The sequence below is a fragment of the Megascapheus bottae genome, chromosome 2 (genome assembly GCF_031878675.1).
Source record: "Megascapheus bottae isolate mThoBot1 chromosome 2, mThoBot2.hap1, whole genome shotgun sequence".
NCBI lineage: Eukaryota > Metazoa > Chordata > Mammalia > Rodentia > Geomyidae > Megascapheus > Megascapheus bottae.
In genome coordinates this window covers 8,555,896-8,580,079 of record NC_143510.1, presented here as the reverse complement: position 1 = coordinate 8,580,079, position 24,184 = coordinate 8,555,896, and the positions used below count along the sequence as shown (strand labels likewise).

Sequence of the window (24,184 nt, the reverse complement as noted above, 5' to 3'; positions counted from 1 at the left end):
CATGTTAGCATTGTTCTGTCTCCTCTCAAGTCCCCTACTTCTTCTCATGTCCTCTTTCTCTGTCCAGGATGTATGGGGAGGCCTAGTCATGAAGTAGACACTCCACAGTTGTTAGAGCCCTTGGCAGATCTACATAGTGGTTCAGTTTTTGAATGGTCATCCTCCAGGCAACTTCCCTTTCAGGAACCAGGAGGAAGTGTTGGAAAGGCCGAGAGGCCATCATGCCACCTAGCATTTGGGAAGGAGAGCAGTCATCTTAGGTATATGTATGTGGCTCTTTGTCTCTTTCATCTGCTAATAGCTCATTTCTTTACTCACTCATTCTGTCATTTATTTCACAAATGTATAATAAGTAAATAGTATTCATAAGAACACTGAGTTCCTTGTCCTCTATCCACTTAGGGTTAGGATCTATAAACCCCAAAAGACATTCCATTCAGAATTATTCTTCCTTCTTCCAGAACCTAACCCAAAAGAGTTGTCCTCTAAGGGATACTGATAAGATTTCATTTATATACTTGATTCTAGTATGTGCATGATTACTGTAACCATATGCCAAGCTTTCTCCTTAACACTTTATAAAAGTAACCTACTATGGGCTAAGCACTGCTGTTACCTACTAAATCTGTCTGCAGTGAGCTAAGTATTTCTAGTATCTCTGCACTGAAAATAGGAAAAGCCACAGCAGGCTAGCACCTTTGGCTCACACTTGAGTTCCTCACTACTCAGGAAGGTGAGATTCTGAGGATCATCCTTCAAAATCATAGTGTCTGAGAGACTTCACTTTCAGAATAACCAGCAAAAGATGAGCTGGAAGCATAGTTCAAAGTGGTAGAGCACCCACATGTGAAGCCCTGAGATTAAATTGAAGTATGACAGAAAAGAAAAGAGAAACCTAAGGTACAGGGGTAAGGTACAGCACAGTTGAGAAGGCAGCATTCCTAGAAGCACTCCTCCTCCAGGGCCTGTTTTATAGTGAGTGTGCAAGCCTACATGTGAGGTATGGGGTAGAGGTGCTGCATTTCTTATGTGTTGTATTACTCACTGAGATTGCCTTTTCAATTTGGATTGACCATATTGTTCTTAGCATCAGGACTCAATTGTCATTAGGCTTATTCTGTTAGTACTGAATTTTATACATATCCATTATTGAAACAAAAATAAGTCTGGCAAAGTGGTTTTCCTCTGCTCAGGAGGTAAGGTTGGGGATAAGTTGCAGCCTAGTTCAAGGCAAATGAGGAGAAGCTTACTCTGTAGAATACCCTTAGTACATGTACCCTAATGTTACTTGTGTTATTGTTCACAAAATCCAAGGCATGGAATGAGTGTAAGTATCTGTTAATATATTTATATATATATATATGTATTAAACTATATACACACACACAAATCCATATATATGGATATGTACAAGCTATATATAACCACCAAAAATACACATGTACATTTATATTTGCTTTATGTCATATATAATGATACAAAACATATAACATGTATTATATTAATTACATATATGTATAATATCTATGCACACAAAGAAAGAAATATTTTTTATTGATAAACCCAGAGACATCTTACCATTGACAATAGTGTGGCTGAACCTGGAAGACTTTTTTAAAGTTTTTTTTCTTTTATTTTATCATATTTTATTGTTGGGATAATGTATGGAAGCATTATAGTTACATTTGTCAGGTAGGGGGAGGATTACTTCTCACACACACATTGATACCCCTTCCCCCTTCCTTCCTTCCACCCCTCCCAATCATCTTGTTTGCCCCTTCCCCTCCTTATTTCAAATAAACAAAATACACACGCACACACACACACACACACACATATATAATATACCAGGTAATAAAGTCAGAAACAGTAACCACATGAGATTAACCAAAAGGAGAAAGAAAGATAAAAGAAATAACTTCACATAGTTTATTAAAGACAATACTCACAAAGATAAACCTCTTGTTTCTATATCCTGGAGGTCATTTCATTTAAGGTCATCATGTGTGACCATATGTACATAGCTTTTGAGCTATTGTAATCGTCTGCTAAGAGAGTTCTAGATGTGTAATTATTACAAATGAGGGAAACCATGGAGCCTATGTTCCTTTGAGTCTGGCTTACTTCACTTAATATGTTTTTTTTTTCAAGTCTTTCCATTTCTTTACAAATGGGGCAATGCCATTCTTTCTGATGGCAGCATAGAATTCCATTGTGTATAAATACCACATCATCTTGATCCATTCATCTACTGAGGAGCATCTGGGTTGGTTCCATATCGTAGCTATGGTAAATAATGCTGTGATAAACATCGTTGTGCTAGTGGCTTTAGTATGCCCTTGTTTCTGGACATTTGGATAAATTCCAAGTAGTGGGATTGCTGGGCGGTAGGGGAACTCTATGTTTAGTCTTTCTTTTTTTTTCAAATTAATTCTTTTTTTAATATTTTTTATTGTAATTAATAAAAGGGTTACATGATATTTGCCAGATAGAAGGTACATTAATTCACATACATTGATACCCTTTCACATGTCTTGGTACTCTTTACCCACCCTCCCACCCCCACCCCCGTCTTGGTTTTCCCCCCTTCCCTATCAAATTTCAATTAACCAAATACAAATAAATTCAATATATCAGCTAACAAAGTGAGGTACTGTAACAATATGAGATACCCAAGGGAGAGCAAAGGAGATGAGAGATAACATAGTACATTAAGGACAATTATTCGTTACATGGCTTTTGTTTCAATATCCTGGAGGTCCTTTCAATTAGCTTCATACTATATGGCCTTATGTATCAAGGTTTTGCTCTATTGCAGATCTCTGCTAGTACAGCCCAAGGTTTCTACTGATTATGACAAATGAGGGAAACCATTGAGCCTATCTTCCTTTGAATCTGGCTTACTTCACTTAATATAATTTTTTCTAAGTCTTTCCATTTCCTAACAAATGGGTCGATATTGTTTTTTCTGACAGCAGCATAGAATTCCATTGTGTACAAATACCACAACTTGTTGATCCACTCATCAACTGAGGGACATCTAGGTTGGTTCCATATCTTTGCTATGGTAAAACACTCTATTTTCTCAAAACAAATTGCAAGTTTGGAAAGAGATGAAGTAAACATACAAACAGTATCAGGACACAGAATAGTTGTTGGGCCTTAAAAAAGTAATAAGGGCTGAGAGTTTGGGCTAGAGATAGCGTGCTAACTTAGCGTACATGAAAACCCTGGTTGGACTCCTCCATACCACATACACAGAAAAGGCAGGAAATGATGCTCTGGCTCCAGTGGTAGAGTGCTAGTCTTGAGGAAAGGCCAAGGACACTGATCTGGCCCTGAATTCAAACCCAGGACTGGCAAGAAAACAGACCATAAAAAATATATGAGGATATAATATAATCAGTAATTTCCAAGAATTTTCTTAGACTTAATATTTTTGAGTGGAAAGAGACCATAAACACCCTATTCAAGTTTTAGTTCCATTTCTTGACGTAAAGGTCATATATATATATATTCATGTATTGCTAGTCCTGGCTTGGACTCAGAGCCTAGGCGCTGTTGTTGGATTTCCCACTTGAGCCACAACACCACTTCTGGCATTTTCTATGTATGTGCTACTGAGAAATCAAAGCTGGCTCTTGAAGCATGCTAGTCAAGCTCTCTTCCACTAGGTCAAACTGCTGGCCCCTTTATAAAGGTGTGTTTCTTGCCAGTCCTGACTTGATCTCAAGGCCTGAACTGCCTTTTGGCGTTCTCAAGACTAGAGCTCTACCACTTGAACCACAGCACCTCTTCTGGCTTTTTCTATATATCTGGTAACCAAGGAATTGAACCCTGCCAGGTCTTCCTGCAAGCTAGGCAAGCACTTTACCAGTAGACCAAACTCCCAGCCCCAGTACAGGTTTTATTATAGTAAGATCTAGCTCACTGAAAACTTTCTTTTCTGAGAATATGAAGTGTTCTTTGTGCATTTCTGGTTGTTCTTTGTGCTGGTCATGTGGCTTGAACTTGCGCCCAGGGACTGGGCTCTCTCCCTGAGCTTCTTTGCTCCAGGTTAGCACTTCATCACCTGAGCCACAACTCCACTTCTGGGTTTTGGTGGTTAATTGGTGATAGGAGTTTCTCAGACTATTCTTCAACAATTGCCTTTGAATTTTGATCCTCAGATCTCAGACTCCTGAGTATCAAGGATCACAGGAGTGAGCCACAGAGTGTGGTCCACCCATTCACGCATTTCTTAATATTACTTGTAAAAGTCTAGGATGTACCTCAACAATAGAGTACTTACTGTGACACTGCAAGTTCTTGAATTGATCTCCAGTGCATGAAAATATGCTTATGACGTTAGAAGAATAATTTTGAACAGAAATTGACAGCATTCCCTGTCACATTTCTTCTTTGATTGTGTGAGGAGCACTCCCCGTAAAATTATCTATGTGTTGCCTAAAACCAGAGTAATACTTTATCAGACACGGCCCATCCATAGCCTTTAGCTCTAGATACACGCTTACAGGCCTGAGATAAAAGGAAGAGTGTTAGGAAAATGTGAAGAAATAAGTTGACTGTCTTTCTTACTCAAGGTGTAAAAGAATGGAGGTAGATGGTATATATTGCAGAACTCAGGAAAACAGAAATCACTTTTTTAGGAAAAAGCAGTACAAGTATTTCCATGCTTTTCCCCTCCACACATGTGAGCTACAAACCTGGGAGAAACCAGCAAACCCTACCCCTCACTTCCAGCCTCACAAGAATCCTAAGTAGATGGTCAGGTGGGCAAAGGGTGGGGACCTTGTCATATACTCATGCCCTACTACTCCAGGGATTGATTCAGCAAGAGATTGCAACCCAGTAAGGATACCTTCATAATGGATATGTTTAATTATAATATGATTTGACAAATGTAAACAAATAAATGAAAACGTGCATTGAAATACCCAATTCAGCATGAACTCCAGTTTACATCTAGAGAGAGTCCTTATGCCAGGGAAGTTTCCTATTTCTCTTTGCTGCTTGCACTCTTGCCTCATTGGAGCAGCGCTGCTGTGACATCCCCACTCCACTGCAGTCACACCTCTGCAGTGCTGGTGGAGGTAACAGAGCTGTCTCTGCCTCTGCCCTAGAAACAAGCACACTTCCTGGGCAAAGCCCTAGGCTCAAGTCTGCTCTTCTGCTAATTTACACTTGGAGAAAAGACATAAAATATTATATAAAATTCATACAGATCACTTTTGTTTCTGGTCCTGGGTTTTGAACTCAGTGCCTTCCCAACCACTTCATCCATATTTCCCAATCTGCTGTTTTGCTGTTTAATTCGAGATAGTCTCTGAGACTTTGCTGCCTGGTCTGGTTTTGAAGCTTGATCTTTTCTGTCTCAGCTCCATGGATAGCTAGAATCCCAAGTTGGAGTCTCCAGTATCTTGTTTAGTTTTTAATAGTTGGCATGTATGCTGTCACTGGTGTTTCATATTTGTTTTATCTGCATGTCTGTTTTACAGCTGAACTCCTGCTGTTGCTTGGTAGTAAGGAAAGTGCAAGGTAGTGGGCCTACAAGGAAGTGGGACAGCTCATGTGGAGAAGGATGATTTGGTGGCAACTCAGCCGAATAGAGACCTGAACAATCTTCCTTTGCTAGCTCCTGCTCACTTGAAACTACCTGTGGCTGAAACTAGGGGTGAAGTGGCTGTAAAGCACTTGCTCACAAGCGATGATTCCCAAGTCCACACATGATTTTACCCCCAAATGTCCTCTGAACTGAAATTTATCCGTTGTTCCTGCTGTTGTGACCGCCACCACTGCCAGGTAACAGACTTCTCATAACTAGGAAACACCAGGTTGTTGGCAAAGCCATTCAGTATCTATCCACCTGAGAAGTCACTGGTCTCTATTCTGTTCTTCCTTTAGTTTCTGAATGTAGTCGTGGAATTTATCTGCCAAGGCCACCTGTGGAACATTTATTTCATATCTTTTTCTTTGGTGGAGGGTGGGCAGTTTTGAGACTTGAACTCAAGGCCTGGGCACTATCTGTGAGTTCTTTTGCTCAAGGCTAGCGCTCTACCACTTGGACCACAGCACGACTTCCAGACATTTCTGAGTTATTGAAGATGAGAGTCTCATGGACTTTTCTTCTTGGGCTGACTTTCTGAACTGTGATCCTCACTTCTCTCAGTCTCCTGAGTACCTAGGATTACAGTCATGAGCCACCAGAACCTGGCTAGGGATACATTATATCTAATCATTACCGAGATTTCAAGGAGAGATTAAATATCCATCCACGTTTCTTCATATTGAAGTCTGAATGCCTTTCTAAAACTTTGGTTGTAAAGGTGATATACAGAGAGTTTATAGTTCACTCTGTTGAGAGCATAGCTAGTGTGCAGTAGTAAACAAGACGGGACAATTTACACAAAGAATCACCAAGACCACTGAGGCCTTAAGATATGGAAATGAGCCCCCCATATGTGATGGTTCAAAGTGGACAATTGTGGGCTGGGTTTTGTGAATGAACTAGGTACTTGGCAGGTCATGCCTAGAAGATGAACACAGAAAACAAAATAGAGCAACCTGAAACCCATTTGCTAGTCTTCTATAGCAGGGAGGGTCACATACTACTCTCTGTCCAACAAAGCAAGCCACATGGATCCTGCTGAGCCGCCAAAAGCCATTCCTCATTCAACCAGACCCAGGGACTCACAGACCCATGTGTGACTTGACCTCAGACCCAGGGACCTAACAAGTGACCAGTCTTGAGGCAGAGAGAGGATGAGTTGGAAGAGAATTGTATAGGTGTGTAAGTGCTACATCTAATAGATGGTAATGGGATTGCACTGTTTGTGCAAATAAATAACTTTAGGCACCCCAGTTACAATACTTGCTATGCTGAGTGAGTTAGGTGGGTAACGTCTGTCATCTAGTGGATGGTAATGAAATACCAGTGCTTGTGACATGAAATATCTCAATTTTCCATGAGTATTGTGCTTGCTACAAGCCCCTCCCTTATTTTCGCCCAGATTTTTCCCTTCCTTCCCCCTTTCTCCCTCCAGTTGATTAGTTCATTTCCTGCATAGTGTCTAGTGAGCATTACTGCTGAGTTAGTTTACCCTTTTTTCCCATGGTTTCTGTGTTGCTCCTTCCTCTCCTCAAATCACATAAACTTACATCCAAGATAAAGGGTACCAGGTGTGCCCTAAGTTCATGTCTATAATCCTAGCTACTCTGGAGGCTAAAATATGAATATTCCAGTTCAAAATCAACCCAGGCATGAAAGTCCATGAAACTCTTATCCCCAAATAAATCAAAAAACCAGAAGTGGTGCTGTGGCTCAAGGGGTAGAGCGATATCCTTGATGTGAAGAGCTCAGTGACAGCATCCAGACCTAGAGTTCAAGCCCTACAACTGACAAAATAAATACATAAAAAAGATCAAGGGTACAGAAATAAAAAACTGTTGACAAATAGGGAAAAATAGGGTGGGGAAACCCGCTAACAGTACAATAGAATTTACAAAACACTTTCTTGTTTCATTTCTTGAAGTTCATATAGCTTTTGAACCCTTGTGATGAAATCTGAATAATTGAGTTACGTTTTTGTGGATCCAGCAGCCTGAAATCAGGGCCTGGCTGCTAACCCTGAACATTTCTGGTGAAGATTAACCCTCTGTCACTTTAACTACAGCTCCAGTTCTCTGTTTTGGTGGTTAATTGGAGATTGGGCCTCATAGAAATCCTGCTTCACCTGGCTTCCAAACAGGATCCTCAGATCTCAGCCTCCTGAGTAGTTGAAATGACAAGCATAAGTCACCAACTCCAGGTGTCACTTTCATTCTTAAGCAGAAGCCTAGTGTATTTTACATAGCGTGTTTGTACATCAGAGTGGCTTTAAATTGGATTCTCTTCCCTATAGATAAGGAACATCTATTCTTAGTTTTTTGACTTGAAGTCAATCATTTGAAAACCATTACCTGATCCCGCGCACTCCAGTGAACCTGAATTGCTCCAAATCTTTAGATTTTTTTAATATAAAATGCCTAAGGTTTTATTAGAAAAATGATTGTCATGCAAGAAAACATAAATCTCTCAGAGCCTGTAAGAGCTTTAGGATTTCCTGGGTACCTGTGCAGAACTTTAGGGAAAGAATTCTAGTAGTGTCATCCCACATAAGATTCATCCTCTGCAACTTGGGTTGAACTCTGCTGCATCCCACAAGACCTCCACATGAGTTCTTCTCACACTCAGCACGTTCTTCAGCTGATTGTGTTCAAGGTGATGAAAACATTCACAGAAACATTTCATTCCCTTCATAGAGCCATGTGTGTGTGGAGGGGGCCACAGCCTAGAGTTCCAGGAGCAATCAGAGGTCAGAGGCAACAAGGGTCAGCAGGAGAAGGGCAGGACGTGTGGGTGGAATGGAGGACACAGACAGGAGTGGCATGAGAGAAGTGTCCTCTGAAAACAGGCTGCCTTGGGGAGGGGAGGGAGTGTGTCAGGGAAGTGACACCCAATATTCTGGGCTACTCAGGATTAAGCAGTTGCTAGAAGATTGAGGAAGGACTTGAAAGGTGCTGGAAAAAGTAGACATTGTCTGAAACATGAAAACTTACTGTTGGTGTGATCAATAATATTGTGAGAAATGGCCATTCCTGGCAATGGGTAATAGAACAAAATCTGTCGTAGTGAAGGTGATAATTTGCCAAATGTGCTTGAAAACTATGATGGCCAGAAGCCAACCAATCATTATCGTTTCCTCTTCCAAGAATGTTGGAGAGGAGCTTACAAACAGAAATGAAACTGCCAGAAGAGTGTGTGTGTGTGTGTGTGTGTACATGTGTGTGTGTATATGTGTGTTTCTTGCTCTGTGGAAATCTGAAATACTTCCTGAGAAGTTGGACATGTGCTCTAAATGCTGTATCATCCCCAAACAATGCAGAAATGAGCACCAATGGGATGGATTTAGGAGGTGGGAGTTTGGGGAGGTGATCAGGTAATGAAACCTCAATAATGGGATTTGCACCCTGGTAGAAGAGCTCCAGGGAGCTGCCTCACCCCTCCCCCATGGAGAGCACACTGAGGACATGCCATCTGAGAGACAGGGCTTTGTGCATGCTAGCCAAGTAGTCTACCTCTAGGCCATACTAATGGCCCATGTGCTGCCCATTTTTCTATTATCCTGCCACGAGTCCAGAGGATTGGACCAGGCCCGGCTAACAGTAGTCATTCTTGAATTTTTTTTTCCTACTACAGGTAGGGAGGACCATAACCATTAAGATACTATTCCAACTGCCTCTGCATTCAAGGTGCATTCATGAGTAAACCATACAGCCACAATGATAAGTAAAAGAATTAAAATACCTAACGTATCTTTTAGTGTATGTTCACTGATTTTAAATAGTTCCGATAAAAGTTGTGGGGTGTTTTTTTTTTTAAATAAAAGATGACAAACCAGGACTGAGAATATGGCTTAGTGGTAGAGTGCTTGCCGAGCCTGCAGGAAGCCCTGAGTTTGATTCCTCAATACTACATAAACAGAAAAAGCCAGAGGTGTTACAGTGGATCAAGTGGTAGTTGGGCTAGTGGTAGAGCTCCAGCCTTGAGCACACAGAGGCTCAGGAACAGAGCCCAGGCTCCAGTTCAGGCCCAGATATGGAAAAAATAACAAAGGGGTGAGATACTTATGAAAAAGTCACACTAGTGGTACATGAGAGAAAGGAAAGAGGTGCATGCTCGGAACATGAGCTTTTCCTTTGCTTCCAGTACTTGCTTTCCTTGACCTGTGTGGCAGAAAGTAACTTGAGTGTTTATTCTGTTTCTCTTCATTTTTTACTGCATTTTGCTTTGTATGTTAGCTTACAGAAAACAAAAGCTACCATCACAGTCATAATTAACTGCATTAGTCTACTTCTTTCTGTTCATCATGGGCAACTGGTGTTGATATGTATGTTGCTATGAACAAAGCTCCTAGATTTATTCTGGTGTGGAAACAGTACCTGGATACATTGCAATATCCTAGATTGTTTAGAATCTCAGATTCTGGGTGAAAGGAGACCTTCCAACTTTCTTCCTGGTGTCATTTGGAAATATATCAAAAATCCTTATCATTCAAAATGTTCTTTCCATGGCTTGCTAAGATCAACGCCATTTTTTGTGATGGTGCACAACTCTGATCCTAGCCACGTGGGAGGCTGTAGGAGGACAGCTGCAGAGAGGAGGGTAGAACAAAGGGAGAAAATGATAGCCCCAACCCTAAAAAGAGCAAGCTAGTGAGGACTGAGAGTGTGACCTAAGAAGTAGAATGCCTGTCTATCAAGTGATGAAGCCCAGAATCCAAATCCCAGGACTGCAATACACACACACACACAAACGTACATGAGATTAATGCCACCCTCACATCACAAGAGGTCATAAGTTCCTTCTTTAGGTACAAATAGCCAAGGATCCCAAGTAACTAATAAAGCCAAGTATAACCACAGAACAAAATACACCTTTAATGATTCACCTCTTTCCACCTTGAAACCTCAGGGATTTGTATGCACATGAAGCACGCAGGGCCCTTTAACATGTGTCCACCCCAATCACAATTGTAGTTGAGGGGAGGAGCTGATCAATGCTTTATACTGCTGCGTTCACTTTCAGATTCTGGAAAGATACTTCCCTTAGGAAGCTCACTTTGGGCAGTGGATAAAGCACAGTACTAGATGATTTGTGAGGCACTATACTGTCCCCAGCAAGATAACTTTTGCTTTTACGTTTGGCTGTTTGCATTTTAGTAATTTTTATTGTAAAGGTGATGTACAGAGGAGTTACAGCTACATAGATGAGGGAATGAATATATTTCTTTTTTGAACAGTGTCACTGCTTCTTGGTTTTCTCCCAATATTTTCCCTCATGATCCCCATCTCTGACCAGTTGTTCATTTTCAATAAAGCAAGCTTTGTGCTAGATTTGAACAGAAAAAGGTTCAAAGACATCACCCAAGTACTAAGTCAAGCCCAAGGTTGGGAAAAAAATTATTACACACAGGCCCGGGCCTGGGAGGAGTTCGAGGGGTTCCGCATTAGCATGGCCACTTGGGATGGGTGGAGGCTTTTGGCGTGCCCTTCATTGAAGCAGCAGGGGCCAGGCTGGGCGAGGGAAGTGGGAAGCAATGGCGGCCCTGGAAATTGCTGGTCCATTCCCGAGGGAATAACAAGGAGCTTAGTCATCACGATGAGATGGAGGTGGACTATGCAGAGGGGAGCAGTTCGGAAGACGAGGACAGAGCTAGTCGGTCTCCAAGGATGGAAACACCTCAGAAATGCATGGTGAAGACTGTGAAAGAAGAATGGAATGCTTAGATGAAATATTCAGTCTTGAGAAACAGTTTACAGATCTGAATGATCAACTTCATAAAGAACGATTAAGTCAGGTGGATGCAAAACTACAAGAAGTCAGAGCTGGAAAAGCACCAGAATATTTGGAACCAATGGCATCTTTACAAGAAAATATGCAAATTCATACAAAGGTAGCAGGAATCTAGAGAGAGCTCTGCTTGGAATCTGTAAAGAACAAGTATGAATGTGAAATTCAAGCTTCTCGCCAGCATTGTGAGGGTGAAAAGCTTTTGCTGTATGATACAGTTCAAAGTGACCTGGAGGAGAAAATCAGAAGGCTTGAGGATGACAGGCACAGCATTGACATCACCTCAGAGCTGTGGAATGATGAACCTCAGTCACGAAAAAAGAGGAAGGACCCCTGTAGTCCTGATAAGAAGAAGCCTGTTGTTGTTTCAGGTCCATATATACTATACATGCTGCAAGGTCTTGATATTGGTGAAGACTGGACGACAATGAGAAAGGCAATGGCTACACTGGGTCCACATAGAGTGAAAACAGAATTGCCTGTGAAGCTGGAAAAGCATCTGCACAGTGCCAGGTCCAAAGAGGGGAGACTCTTATTATGACGGCGAGTGGTATATACGTGGACAAACAATCTGCATTGATAAGAAAGATGAATGTCCTACAAATGCTGTAATTACAATTAACCATGATGAAGTTTGGTTTAAGAGGCCTGATGGAAGCAAATCTAAGCTTTATGTTTCACAGCTACAGAAAGGAAAATATTCAATTAAACATTCGTAATTGTGATTTAAGTGTTATCTAAATCTACCTTATTAGTGTTACCAAGTGTGATGTGCCATGGCTGTTAAAAATGTATTCAGTAACTTAATATTCTATCCAATTATTAGAGAATATGTAGTTCTAGGTAGTACTCTTAGGTAGACCTGATATTTACATAAGTAAAAACACAGCTATAAAAATTTAATCATGATTGTTACATTTATTTGGCTTTTAAGTCTAGTGACCAGGAGGTATACATGTAGGCATTTCTTACTGATTTTTTTCTTTTTAAAGAAATTATATGAATTGTCTCATCTGTATGGAACCATGGGCAGGTTGATCTATATTTTTAAAAAGCATTGCATATCTTTGTAAATAAGATAGATAAATGTTTCCCATATATGATTCGTACTAGTACATTAGTTTAAATCAGAATGAAATTTAAGCATATATATGTGAAAGTGTATACATGTCATCAGCTTATTTAGAACTGATGGCCTGAGCATTAAAATCTTGTTTGACCCAAATGAAAGGAAAAAGGAACACTTTTGTAGAGTAGCTTTCCTTCTCCTATTCCTTGATTCTATGGTGGTGTCCTGTTTTTACAAAGTATGCTTAGTGTTAATTAGTAAGGTATGTGTCAAATGTTACAATGTTTCTACCTGTATTCCTGCAACCCCTTAGAGGGCAGGTGTTTGTGCCTGTATTTATGATGCACTATGTGTGTGGTGAACAGTGATGGCAGTATTGTGGTCTTGCTGGGCTTGTCTCAGCTTTTGAAACAGATATGTAGTAGTATTTTTCAGAGTTAAGCTAAGTCCTTATTCTAATTTTATTCCTAGGGCCAAAATAGCAGGAATGATTTCTCTGACTCTTTCCCAGAATAACACTTTTGTGTTTGGTGTTTTCATTCGTTATGGCCATGTGGTGCAATTTAGACAGTGTTGACCTTTCTCCCCTTAGCTCCATTCATGATGAACTCCCAAAGCCTAAGGAACAGTACAAAGGATTGAAGCCCTTCATAGAGCAGGCTGTGTGCATGGTTAGGGTACAACCAAATCAAGGATTCCTGGTGGTCTTGTGCACTTTAATCTGGTATATTAGACTTAAGGAACAAGGAACAAATGAACTTACTAAAGCAGGCTGGCTGCATGATTCCGTTGTTTTTTCTTACTATTTTACCTCTGCAGACCATCCTGTGCAGATTGGTGTGAGCTCTGCTTTGAAGACCTTATAGAATTCAGCTGTGAATCCATCTGGCCCTGGGCTTTTCTTAGGTGGAAGTTCTCTAATCGCCATTTCTATTTCAGAGCTTGAAATAGGCCTGTTGAGTTGGCTTAGTTCTTCTTGGTTCAGTTATGTTAATATTGGCTAGGAATTCATCCATTTCATCTAGATTCTCAAATTTGTTGGCATAAAGGTTTGAGAAGTATTCCCTCATGATATTCTGGATCTTGGTAATTTCTGTCGTGATATTACCATTTTCATCTGTGATATTGTTCATGGGCTTCTTTGCTTGGCATCTTCCTGGTAGTATCCCTGATCTTATTGATTTGAGTCTCCTTTATTCATTAATCTTGCAAGAGTCCTGCCTCTTTTATTAATTATTTCAAAATACCAGCTTTTAAAATTGTTTTGTATATAATCTTTTCTTTAATTTCTTGCTGGGCATGGTGACTCACGTGTGTAATAATTAGCTACTCAGGAGGCTGAGATCTGTGGATTGAGGTTCAAAGCCAGCCCAGGTACTCCAAACCTATGAGACTTTGATCTCCAATTAATCACCAGAAAACCGGAAGTGGTGATGAGGCTCAATGATTAGGGTGGAAGCCTTGAGCTGAAGATCTCAGGGATAACGCCCAGGCCCACAGTTTTAATCCCATGACAGAAAAAAATAATTTTTTCTTGATTTCTGCCCTAATCTTTGTTATCGCTCTCCATCTAGTAGCTTTGATTTTAATTTTTTCTTGTTTTTCTAGATGTTCTAATTGGATGATGAAATTATTTGCTTGGTCTACTTCTGTTTTCCTTATATGTGTCCTTACAACTATGAACTTTTCCCTCAGCACTGCTTTTACTATATCCCAGAGATTCAATTGGGATATATTTTCATTTTCATTGACGTGTAAGAATGTTCTAAGACCTTTAATATGTTTTGTGACCCAGCTGTTATTTAGTAGTGTGTTGTTCAACCTCCATGTTTTGAGTAATTCCTGCAGTATGCTTTTTTGTTAAGAACTGTGGTTGATTCCACTATGATAGGATAGGATGCAAGGGATTATGTCAATCCTCTTGTATTTGCTTAGATTCTCTGTGTGAACTATATGATTTATTTTGGAGAATGACCCATGTGCTACTGAGAATAATGTACTGAGTTGTTATTGGGTGGAAGACTCTGCAGTATCTGTTAAGTCCATTTGGGTTATGGTGTCATTTAGTTCAGAGGCTTCTTTGCTTATCCTCTGTTTAGGTGACCTGTCCATTGGTGAAAGTGGGGTATTGAAGCTTACCATTACTATTGTGTTTGTGTCTGTCTTGTTCTGTAAGTCTGAGAGTGGTTGTTTAATGTAATTAGGTCCTCCATTGTTTGCTGCATATTACTTGATGACTGTGATTTCCTCTTCATGGATTGTTCCTTTTATTGTCATGTAATTACCTTTTCCGTCTTTTTCATTTTAGTGAGTTTATTTTATCAGATTCCACTACACTATGTCTACTCCTGCCTTTTTTTTTTGCCTGCCCCTGACTTGAGTTCAGAGTGTGAACACTGTCCTTGGATCTTCTCAAGGCTAGAGTTCTACCCCTTGAGCCAGAGCAGCACTTCTGGCTTCTATCTTTGACTGTGAGATGGATCTCTTAGAGCCAACAAATGGATGAAATGCTTTTCCTGATGCAATCTGCAGTTCTTTTTTCTTTTGATCGGAGAGGTGAGTCTGTTATTGTTTAGAGTTATAGAGAGCTGTGTAATGTTTCCTGCCATTTTCTTTCTTTCCTGTGTTTTGCTTCTTTCCTTTTCCTATTCTTACTAAATTGATCTTCTAGTGACTTCTATCTGATGTGGTTCCCTGATTTTAATTATTTTCTTCAGATTGTATTTCTCTTTCCAGTATTTTTTTTGTAGTTCTGGCTTAGTGCCCATGAATTTCTGTAATCTGTGTTGATCATGAAAGGTTTTAGTCTCACCATCAAATGTAAATGCTAGGTTCTCTGAGTAAATGAGTTTGGGTTGGCAGTTGTTTATCTTCTTAGCTTGAATGGTCCCTTTCTCGACTGTCCTCACATTGAGAGTTTGTATGGAAAGGTACCCAGTGATTCTGAATCTTTTTTTCATTTAATATAGCTCCTTCTTTAATTTTGAAGCATTTAAAATCAGTTCCTTGCTACTCTGGTCGAATGATTTTATTATGATGTATCTAAAAGTGTTTCTTCTAGGATCCTGTGTACTAGGTTTTCTCTATGCTTCTGCTATGAGGGTGAGATTTTCTCTCTTAACACTGGGGAAGTTTTCTGTAATAATCTTTAATGAATGAATGTTGCATCCCTCTATTATGGTACTCCTCCCACACACTGATTCCTGTCATACGTGCATTTGATTCTAGGCTTTGTCTGCCAATTCTTGGACCTCCCTTTGATAATTTCTGAGTGGTGTTTTTTTTTTTTACTATATGACTTTGTACTCTACCTCCTCTGATTTATCTTTTACTTCTGATATTCTGTTTTCCATCTCACTTATTCTGTTTCTTATTCTTTCCATTGTGGCTTGCACTGAGGAAATTGACCTGTTTATGGTTCTTATATGGTCCTCAGAGTGTTACTTTGATCTTTTAACAATGCATCTACTGTGTATTTTTCTCTACATCTTTTTAAGTCTTGGATTTCCGTTGTAATCTTTTTTTGTGCTCTCTCCTTTTATTTCTTTGGTCAATGCTGTTCTCATATCTCTAATGGTTCTTTTGTCTTCCATTTCCTCTGCACTCCCACTGGACTTCTCTTCTGGATGGATGTTGGCTTTTGGGTTTGGTTGCAGTCTTGACTGTCCATAGAACTTGTAATCTTTCTTGGTGATCTACCTATTTAGATTCAGGAAATGTAAGGACTGGGGCCCAAGCTCTGCCTATTGGTGTCCAACAGGTTGCAGCCTTTCCTTGACCTAGGCTTGTGCCTGCTGGGTGGCCTAACCCTGTGGCTAATGTGCTTTGTCACTTGACAGCTCCTGGTATTGGGGGAGTTCTTCCAGCAGCTGGAGAAGGCACACTATTCCCAGCTCCAGTTAAGGGCCAGAAGCCTAGGCAGCTTGAGTTCCCACTTGTGATGCACTTGATGGCATATCCCAGTGGGTAGAGGATACTCCTCCAGTTGCCAGAGCTTGTGTGTGATTCATGGCTTCACCTGGACCTGTGGGTCAGGCTGTTTGAATTCCCAACCTCAGCCAGTTGGCTTGGGTGTTTCCAGTGTGTGGGGCATGCTCCATCGGCCTGGTTCCATGGAGACTGCTGGAGCTTGCTGGAGTTTCCTGGTATCAGTAGGACCAGTGGCCAAGGTGCTTAGAATTCCCACCATGAGCAAGTTGGCTTGGGAAGTGCCAGCGGGTGGTATGCTCCTCTACTGGGCTGCTGTGGTGCACTGGTGTTTTGCAGTTTCAGTAGGGTTGGTGGCCCAGGTGGTTTGAAATCCCATGTAGAGGAGAGCTGGTTTTGGAGGTGTCAGCAGGTGTGGCATGCTCCACTGGCTGCTGGGGCACACAGATCTTTGCGGGTGGATCTCTGCAAGGGCGTGGCTTCTAGTCCTTGCTTTCTCTCCTGGTAGCCCATACTGTGGGGAATTCTGGGTCCTGTGGCCTTCCAGGCCAGCAGGTGTGGTGTGCGGTGTGAGGAAGCATTCTGTCTGCTTTGGCCTCCACAAATGTGCTGTTCCTTCTGGGGTGGGAGTGGGAAGGGCCCCGGTCAAGCTCTTTAGCTCACTGCCAGCTCTGTTTCCCGTGGGTGTTGGGGGAGGTTCTGCAGCCTGGTACTCACTGTTTCTGGGCCTGGTTAATGGCTATCCAGTGATGCTGTGGCAGATTTTTGTACCTAGGCTCTGGAGTTTCCTGATTGCCAGGCTGACGCCATACTGTGTTGTGCTGATTGTGGACTGAGCAGTGTGGAAGTGGGAATTCTCCAGGTCTGGTTTCAGGGTTCCTATGGTCCAAGTCTCTGTCTGTGCTGTCCAGGTCTGGCATGGTGAGAATTTCCTCTGTTTGGGTCTGTGGTCCAATGATGTTTCCAACGTCCAAGGTGACAGCAGGCTGCTTTCACAGCTTAGCAGTGGTGACCCAGGGCAGGTAGAGGGGGTATTTGCAATTCACTCTTTGGATGTGCAGATTCTGAGGGTTGTTTTTTTTTTCTCTTATACTTCATTCCTTTGATTTTCTGCTTGCTAGGATTTTCTTGTTGTCTATTTCTTAGGAGAAATGCATGTTGGAAACCCATGTCTTTTTGCTTGGAGAAAGCTAGGGAATTTCCCTACTTTTCCAGCCCCATCTTGAATATGCAGCCTGATTTTGAAGACAACATTTTGTTTTTTCTTCTCCTGAAGCCTGAGTTCACATAGAATACGTTTACACCCTAATGAAAATTTTTCTACATGCAAAAATTACAAGCACTTGCTCTGTGTCCCAAAATCCAAACTTTACATACAAGGAATCTCAGAGAATCTTTCTAAAATCCATACAACTGTAAAATAGCATTGCAATCAAATTACTTCACAGATTAACATTTTTAGTTAACTTGTTCAATCGAATTACCTCTGACTGATGGAGAGTTTTTTTTTTTTATCGGGTATGGGACTTGAACTCTGGAACTGGGTGTTGTCCCTGAGCTTTTTAGATCAAGGTTACCACCTACCCCTTGAGTCATAGTACCACTTCTGCTTTTCTGGTCATTAATTGGGGACAAGAGCCTCACGGATTTTAATGTCTGGGCTGGCTTTGAACCGCAATCCTCAGATATTAGCCTCCTGTGTAGCTAGGATTACAGGTGTTGTGCCCAGATTTTGGGGTCCCTAAAGACCACCAAGGATCCGAATATGATGTAAGAGCACGAGATTCTTTATTGCAAGCTCGAACGTGGACTCACAGCCAACACCGACACAGCAGGTCTGAGTTGAGAGGGTACCGACTTCCTGTTGTACAATGTTTTTATAGGGTTAGCTCAAAGGGTTGATGTATTATGAATTGATTGGCTAGTGTTAGAGGATACGTGTGCAGATCATGCTTAGGGGATACATGGCAAGCTCTCAGGCAGCTGGAGGACAGCTGACAGGATATCTCAATGGTTATTTTATCCTAGGGCCTCAAATCACTGAGAGTAGTCTGTAATTTATTACTTTCTTTGAAACTCCTACCTCTGCTGGTTTAGAATCAGTTCAGCGTGACCTTGTGGCAGGGCCTGCTTAATAATAAGTTTTTACTGAAGTTCATCTTCAAAATTAATTTAGGCTTTCCAGTGTGAGCCACTGTGTCTGGCCTTGATGAAGAGATTTTTTAAGACATAGATATTTGGCAGTAAATTGTGAAATGCAAGAAGGTATGTACAGTGATGGACAGTTCTGTCTGCATTCTTTATTCTCCATTTGAATTCTGAGATCCCATCCCCTGAACTTTGGTCATGAGAATCTGCAGCACAAGATGGTCTAGGACAGAGGCCTGAAACTGACATCCCAGGATCCTAAGTGACTGGAACTATGTGATGGAGGTCATGGCCATTAACAGACCCCAGTAGAACTGTGCAGGCTGCCAGGTAGAAGTGGTCCCTAACTGACCCCATGTGGGAGGGACTGCCTAGGAGAGGTTCAGATGCAACTGTCAGTAGGCCTTTAGCATTCTGCCTGCATCACAAAATTCTGGCCACACCTCCAATTTTTCATGTTGCTCTGACCAATGGGATAAAAGAATTGAGGCCCCGCCCACATTCCATGCTGCCCAGTAACACCAGGATTCCCTCTATTAGCTCACACCACTACAGGAGTTGAGGGATGTAGAGGTGGTGAGTGGTGAGTGAGCGAATCGAGGTGACATTGCAGATAGCGTTGGAGGTAGACAGAGTTATTGGTGATTGTGAGAAGTGAGTGGAGTTTAGAGCCTGGGAATGTGGCCGCCCCACCTTCGCCGTCCCAGTGCTGGGATGTCTGAGCAGACGAGAAGAAAAAAGGTAGCTGCAGGAAGGAAAATACTGCAGGAATACCAGCAGAGAAATCATCCTGATAGACCTGCAGCATCCAAGAACAAGAAGAACACTAGAGAGGGAGGTAAACCCAAGACAAACACCTCTGGAGACTGTCCTGTACTCAAGGGGGCAGCCCAAGACCACACATGCCCTGAGCCTCGCCCTCCAATGGGCACTGTCACAGCTGCCAGGGGGAAGGGGGTCACAGGTCATAGACACACTGAGGACCTGGAAAGGCAATGTCAGCACCTGGTGCTTGCCCTGGACTCCAGCACCACACACATCCAGCAGCTGTATAGAGACATCCAACAACTGAACCAGGAGAAGGAAGCCCTGCAAGATCAACAGAGGGAGGAGAACCAGAAGATGGCCTGTGTGCAGGAAGCCCTGAGAGCAGAGCTGGAGCAGCAGAAGCTGTGAATACAGATGCTGAGCTCAGAGAAATGGGATTTGCAGTCTGCCCTGGCCCACATGCAGCAGGTGACCAGTGAAAGAGCACTGGCGCAGGAGAGTCTCACCAGCCGCCTGCAGGCTGCAGAGCAGCGTGTGTCAGAGCTAGAGATGACCTCATCTGCAGACTGCACCAAGCAGATGGAGGCCGAGCAGAACAACATAGAGCTCCTGAAAGCCCTGAACCGTGTGAAGCTGCAGCTCCAGGGGAAGGCAAGACTCTGTGAAGACCTGGAGGACGAGAACACAGTGCTACAGGAGAGGCTGGAAGAACTCCTGACCGAGAAGGCCGCCATGAAGATCCAAGTGCACGAGGGCCAGCAGGCACTAGAAGAGCGGGCAGCATTGGAAAGTCAACTCAACCACATGAGAGAGATGGTGAGAGCATTGGAGTTGGAGAGAGACACCTTTGCAGAGGACTTGAGGGTGGAAAGGTGCATGGGGCAGGAGAAGGTCCAGCAGCTGGCAGAACAGGTGAGCCAGCTGAGAGAGGAGAAGGAGCAGGGGCTAGGGCAGGTTGGGGAGCTGGAGAGCAGGCTGGTGGAGCTGAGAAAGCAGCTGTCAGAGCTGCAGCCCCCGCCGCCCCTCGCAGGCCCATGTGAGGCTGAGCAGCAGCTGCAAGCCCAGGCCCTGCAGTGGCAGCAGGAGCTCAAGACCGTGCAGGAGCAGCTTCACATGCAGGTGGAGGAGAACCAGAGCCTCAGTCTCCAGTACCTAGAGCAGCAGCAGCGGCTGTGGATCCTGGAGAAGAAGGCTGAGGAGTGGGATCAGCACGCTGAGGATCGGCGCAAGATCCTGGAGACGATGGAAAAGGAGCACGAGACCATGAGATGCACCCTGATGCTCAACCGAGAGCTCAAGGAACAGCTGGGCCAGCTGCAGGATGCCTTGCAGAGGCTGAGCGCTGAGAAGGGGGAGCTGGCCAGCCTCCTGCACGCAGAGTAGCAGGAGAAGACAACCCTGCAGGAGAAGCTGGCCAAGCTGGAGGAGAAGTTGAGGGAAGACAGAGAAATGGTTGCGTTGCAGAGCCAAGTGGCTGAGGAGCTGCAGGATCTGCGTGACAAGAACCTGGCCCAGATGCAGGAGCTCATAGTCACTCGGGAACAGCACAGAGCCTCCAGCCAGCAGCTGAGCTCCGAGAAGGAGGCCCTGCAGCAGCACCTGCTGAGGCAGACCCACCTGCTGGAGCAGCTGCAGCAGGAGCAGGTGCAGAGCAAGATGCTGGCCCAGATGGAGAGGGACAAGTTCCAGGACACTCTGCAGTGCCTGGAAACCACCAGACATGAGAATGCGCAGCTGCGGGCCCAGCTGAGCTCCCTGGCTTTTCTCAGGGAAGGAGGAGGCCTGCGCAGAGAAGAAGACAAGGGTGAGGAGGCGACTGCCCCCGATGGGACTGTGCCCGAGGACGTGGACAACCCCCAAAGCATGTGTGATTTTTACGAGGAAGTACTGTCCATTGCAGAGTGCAAGAAGGCGAGGCTCTGCAGGCAGCTGCAGGAGCAGCAGGCCCGCTGTGGTTGCCTGAGTCAGCTGGCAGCACAGTGGCAGAGAAATCTGGAGGGCCAGGCCCTCTTCCCCAAGCGCTGGATCCATGGCTTGTTTGGGAAGAGGAAGGAGGAAGTGCAGGCGCCCAAGAAGCTGAAGATCTGCTTCCACGAAGACCTGGCTGCCCAGGTGGATGGCCAGAGTGCAATGGATGACCTCCAGCGTCGCTGCAGCCAGCTGGCACAGCACGTGAGCGCCCTGGAAGAGACCATCGTTTCCTACAAAGAGCAGATGGGAGTCCTGGAGAAGCTGTGTCAGGAAAAAGACGAGTGTGTCAGCCAGCTGTCCCAGGAGAAGAGGAAGAAGAAGAAGGAGCTGCAGGAGCTGCTGCTGTGCCTTGCAGGGGAGGGCACAGAGTGCCAGGACAAGATGCTGGCAGCCTCCCCGGCCCCTGCTGCCCAGGCCCCCTCACACCTCTCGGGGCCCCTGAAGATGGAAGTCAGGAAGGTCCAGCAAGAGTTGGAAGGCGTGTGTCTTGAAGAAAACTTGGCACCTGTCCCTGGAGAGGCTGGGGCCCCTGGGCCCCTGGAGAACCCCACTGCAGAGCCTCCTGTGCAGCTGCTGCCTGCTGTGCAAGCCCACGGAGACCCCGCGGGCTTGGGCCAACAGTTCTGTCTCCCTTTCTTCTACAAGGCTGAAGCAAAGGATGTGTTTGACATAATCACCATCTAGATACTGCAATGATACATTGGGCATGAGAGTTCAATTTAATGGACTGGTCAGGAAAGGGGAGTTAACCGCAGGTCAGATAGAGCAGAGGCTGCTGGGAGGTGTCCATATCAAGGCAGGTCTTAAGACTTTATGGGTTCCAGGGACCGGGCCCTAGTCAGGGTTATTATAAGAGGTGAATCCTTTACAAAGGAAGCTGGGAGCAATGACCTTGCTTCATATTAATATTGAATGACACTGATATTAATTAATAATTGGAAGGTTTATAATGTAGTAATATCTTGACTTCATACCATGATATTATCTATTTTTCAAAAAACCTATACATGACAGTATTATATACATGATTTTAATCATTTAATGTACTAAGTTGGTACATTTACTGTATAGTTAGGCACATTTTCATAATGTACTAAGCTATAAGAGTAATGGAAATAGTCTTGTTTGAATATTATAATGCCATGAGGAAGATATTGAGATGACCAAATAGTAAAAACTGTACGAGCGAGCGAGCGAGAGAGAGAGAGAGAGAGAAAGAGAGAAAGAGAGAGAGAAAGAGAGAGAGAAAGTTCTTAATGGTACATATTTAGAAAACTGACAAACTATGAGTTTAATAATTATAGACGTGCTGTAATTGAAAACACTTTCCAAATTGTTTACAGAATTATAATCCTAAATGAAAAATACAGAATTTTAGAAGTCCTATAGAAGAATATCTCATATGTCAGTGTTTTTAGTAAACCATACAGCAATATGTTCTATATTATTTCTTGAATAAGTAACATTTTCTCTTGCTTTTGTTTTTAATTTTCTGAGTTCACTACATTTACAATTACACATTATACCAGCAACAATGTATTTTCTTGTTTGAATATTAAAATGCCACAATGGGTTTTTTGAGATGAGTAATTAGCAAAAACTATAGAAAAGAAGGAAAGGTTCTTAACATTGAGTATTTGTGAAAGATAAATACTATGAGTAGAAAATGAACTCTTGGGCCGGGAGTTTGGCCTAGTGGTTAAAGTGCTTGTCTAGCATGCATGAAGACCCGTGTTCGATTCCTTGGTACCACATACATAGAAAAAAAAAGCCAGAAGTGATGCTGAGGCTCAAGTGGTAGAACTCTAGCCTTGAGAAAGTCCAAGGACAGTGCTCAGGCCTTGAGCTCAAGCCCAGGACTGGCAAAAAAAAAGAAAATGAACTCTTATCAAATGGAGAAAAGAACTGTAATATGAAAAGAATATGGAATTATGAATTTTTTAAATATTACATATCTCAATATTTTTAGTGAAACATATTGTAGTGATACTCTTTTTTTTGCCAGTCCTGGGTTTGAGCTTGAGCTCAGAGATTGAGCACTGTCCTTGGACTTTCTCAAGGCTAGAAGCTTTATCATTGAGCCTCAGCACCTCTTCTGGCTATTTTTTTCTATGTATGTAGTACTAAGGAATCGAACCTGGGCCTTCATTCATGCTAGGCAAGCCCTCTGCCACTAGGCCAAACTCCCAGCCCTGTAATGATTATTTCTTGAATAAAATATCCACTCTAGTTTCTCCTGTTTTCATCTTCCTGATTTAAGGCACATAAAAATTGAAAGTTATTTCTGGAACCCCTTTTGTCACAGAGTCTGTTTTTGGGCAATTCTGCTCTTTCCTGTTTGCCTCCTGACTCCAGAAATTATGGAGATATATATTCATTAACAGGCTCCTGGAAGAGTTTGAATCAAGTTACACTTAACATCAGAATGAAACTGATCAGGACTGTTTTTTCTAGCTCTTTGCAAGCTCTCAAGTACACAGTCACAGTAGCCTACTGAAGTTCAAATGGACCCCACACCCTCTTTTTTGGTTCAGTGGAGCCCTAAGAATTAAATGCTGAATTCCTATATTTTCCTGAGTTGTGACTGAAACAAGAACTTTAGAAGGGTGCTATTCAGTCCTATTTGGGCAGGTACTGGAATCTTGACCTCCCTGGGCCTTTTTGCCTCCACTTTCAGCCTTTTACTAGCTATTTGGAGACAAGTGTCTGTTGGATTGGTTCACCATGGCTGGTTTTGATCTGACACCCTCAGGTCTCAACTTGCTGAGTAGGCAGACTTACAAGTATGAGCTTCTGGCTCCTGACAGTGGAAACTGAATATTGTCAGAAGCAGCAGATGAAGCCAGGCACAAATAGACCTGAGACCCTTATCTCCAATTAACCTGTAGAATACAGGAAGTGGGGCTTGG

The 24,184-nt window shown here is 42.9% G+C and overlaps 1 long non-coding RNA gene and 2 pseudogenes across 1 annotated transcript in view; all 3 read left to right on the top strand.

The window, feature by feature from the left end:
• Window positions 1-24,184, top strand: part of LOC150066360 (uncharacterized) — a 47,359-nt gene that overhangs the window by 5,288 nt on the left and 17,887 nt on the right. The window lies entirely within an intron of this gene.
• On the top strand, window positions 5,743-12,164 carry LOC150066362 (breast cancer metastasis-suppressor 1-like protein pseudogene; annotated as a pseudogene).
• LOC150066361 (golgin subfamily A member 2 pseudogene) lies at window positions 19,033-22,459 on the top strand (annotated as a pseudogene).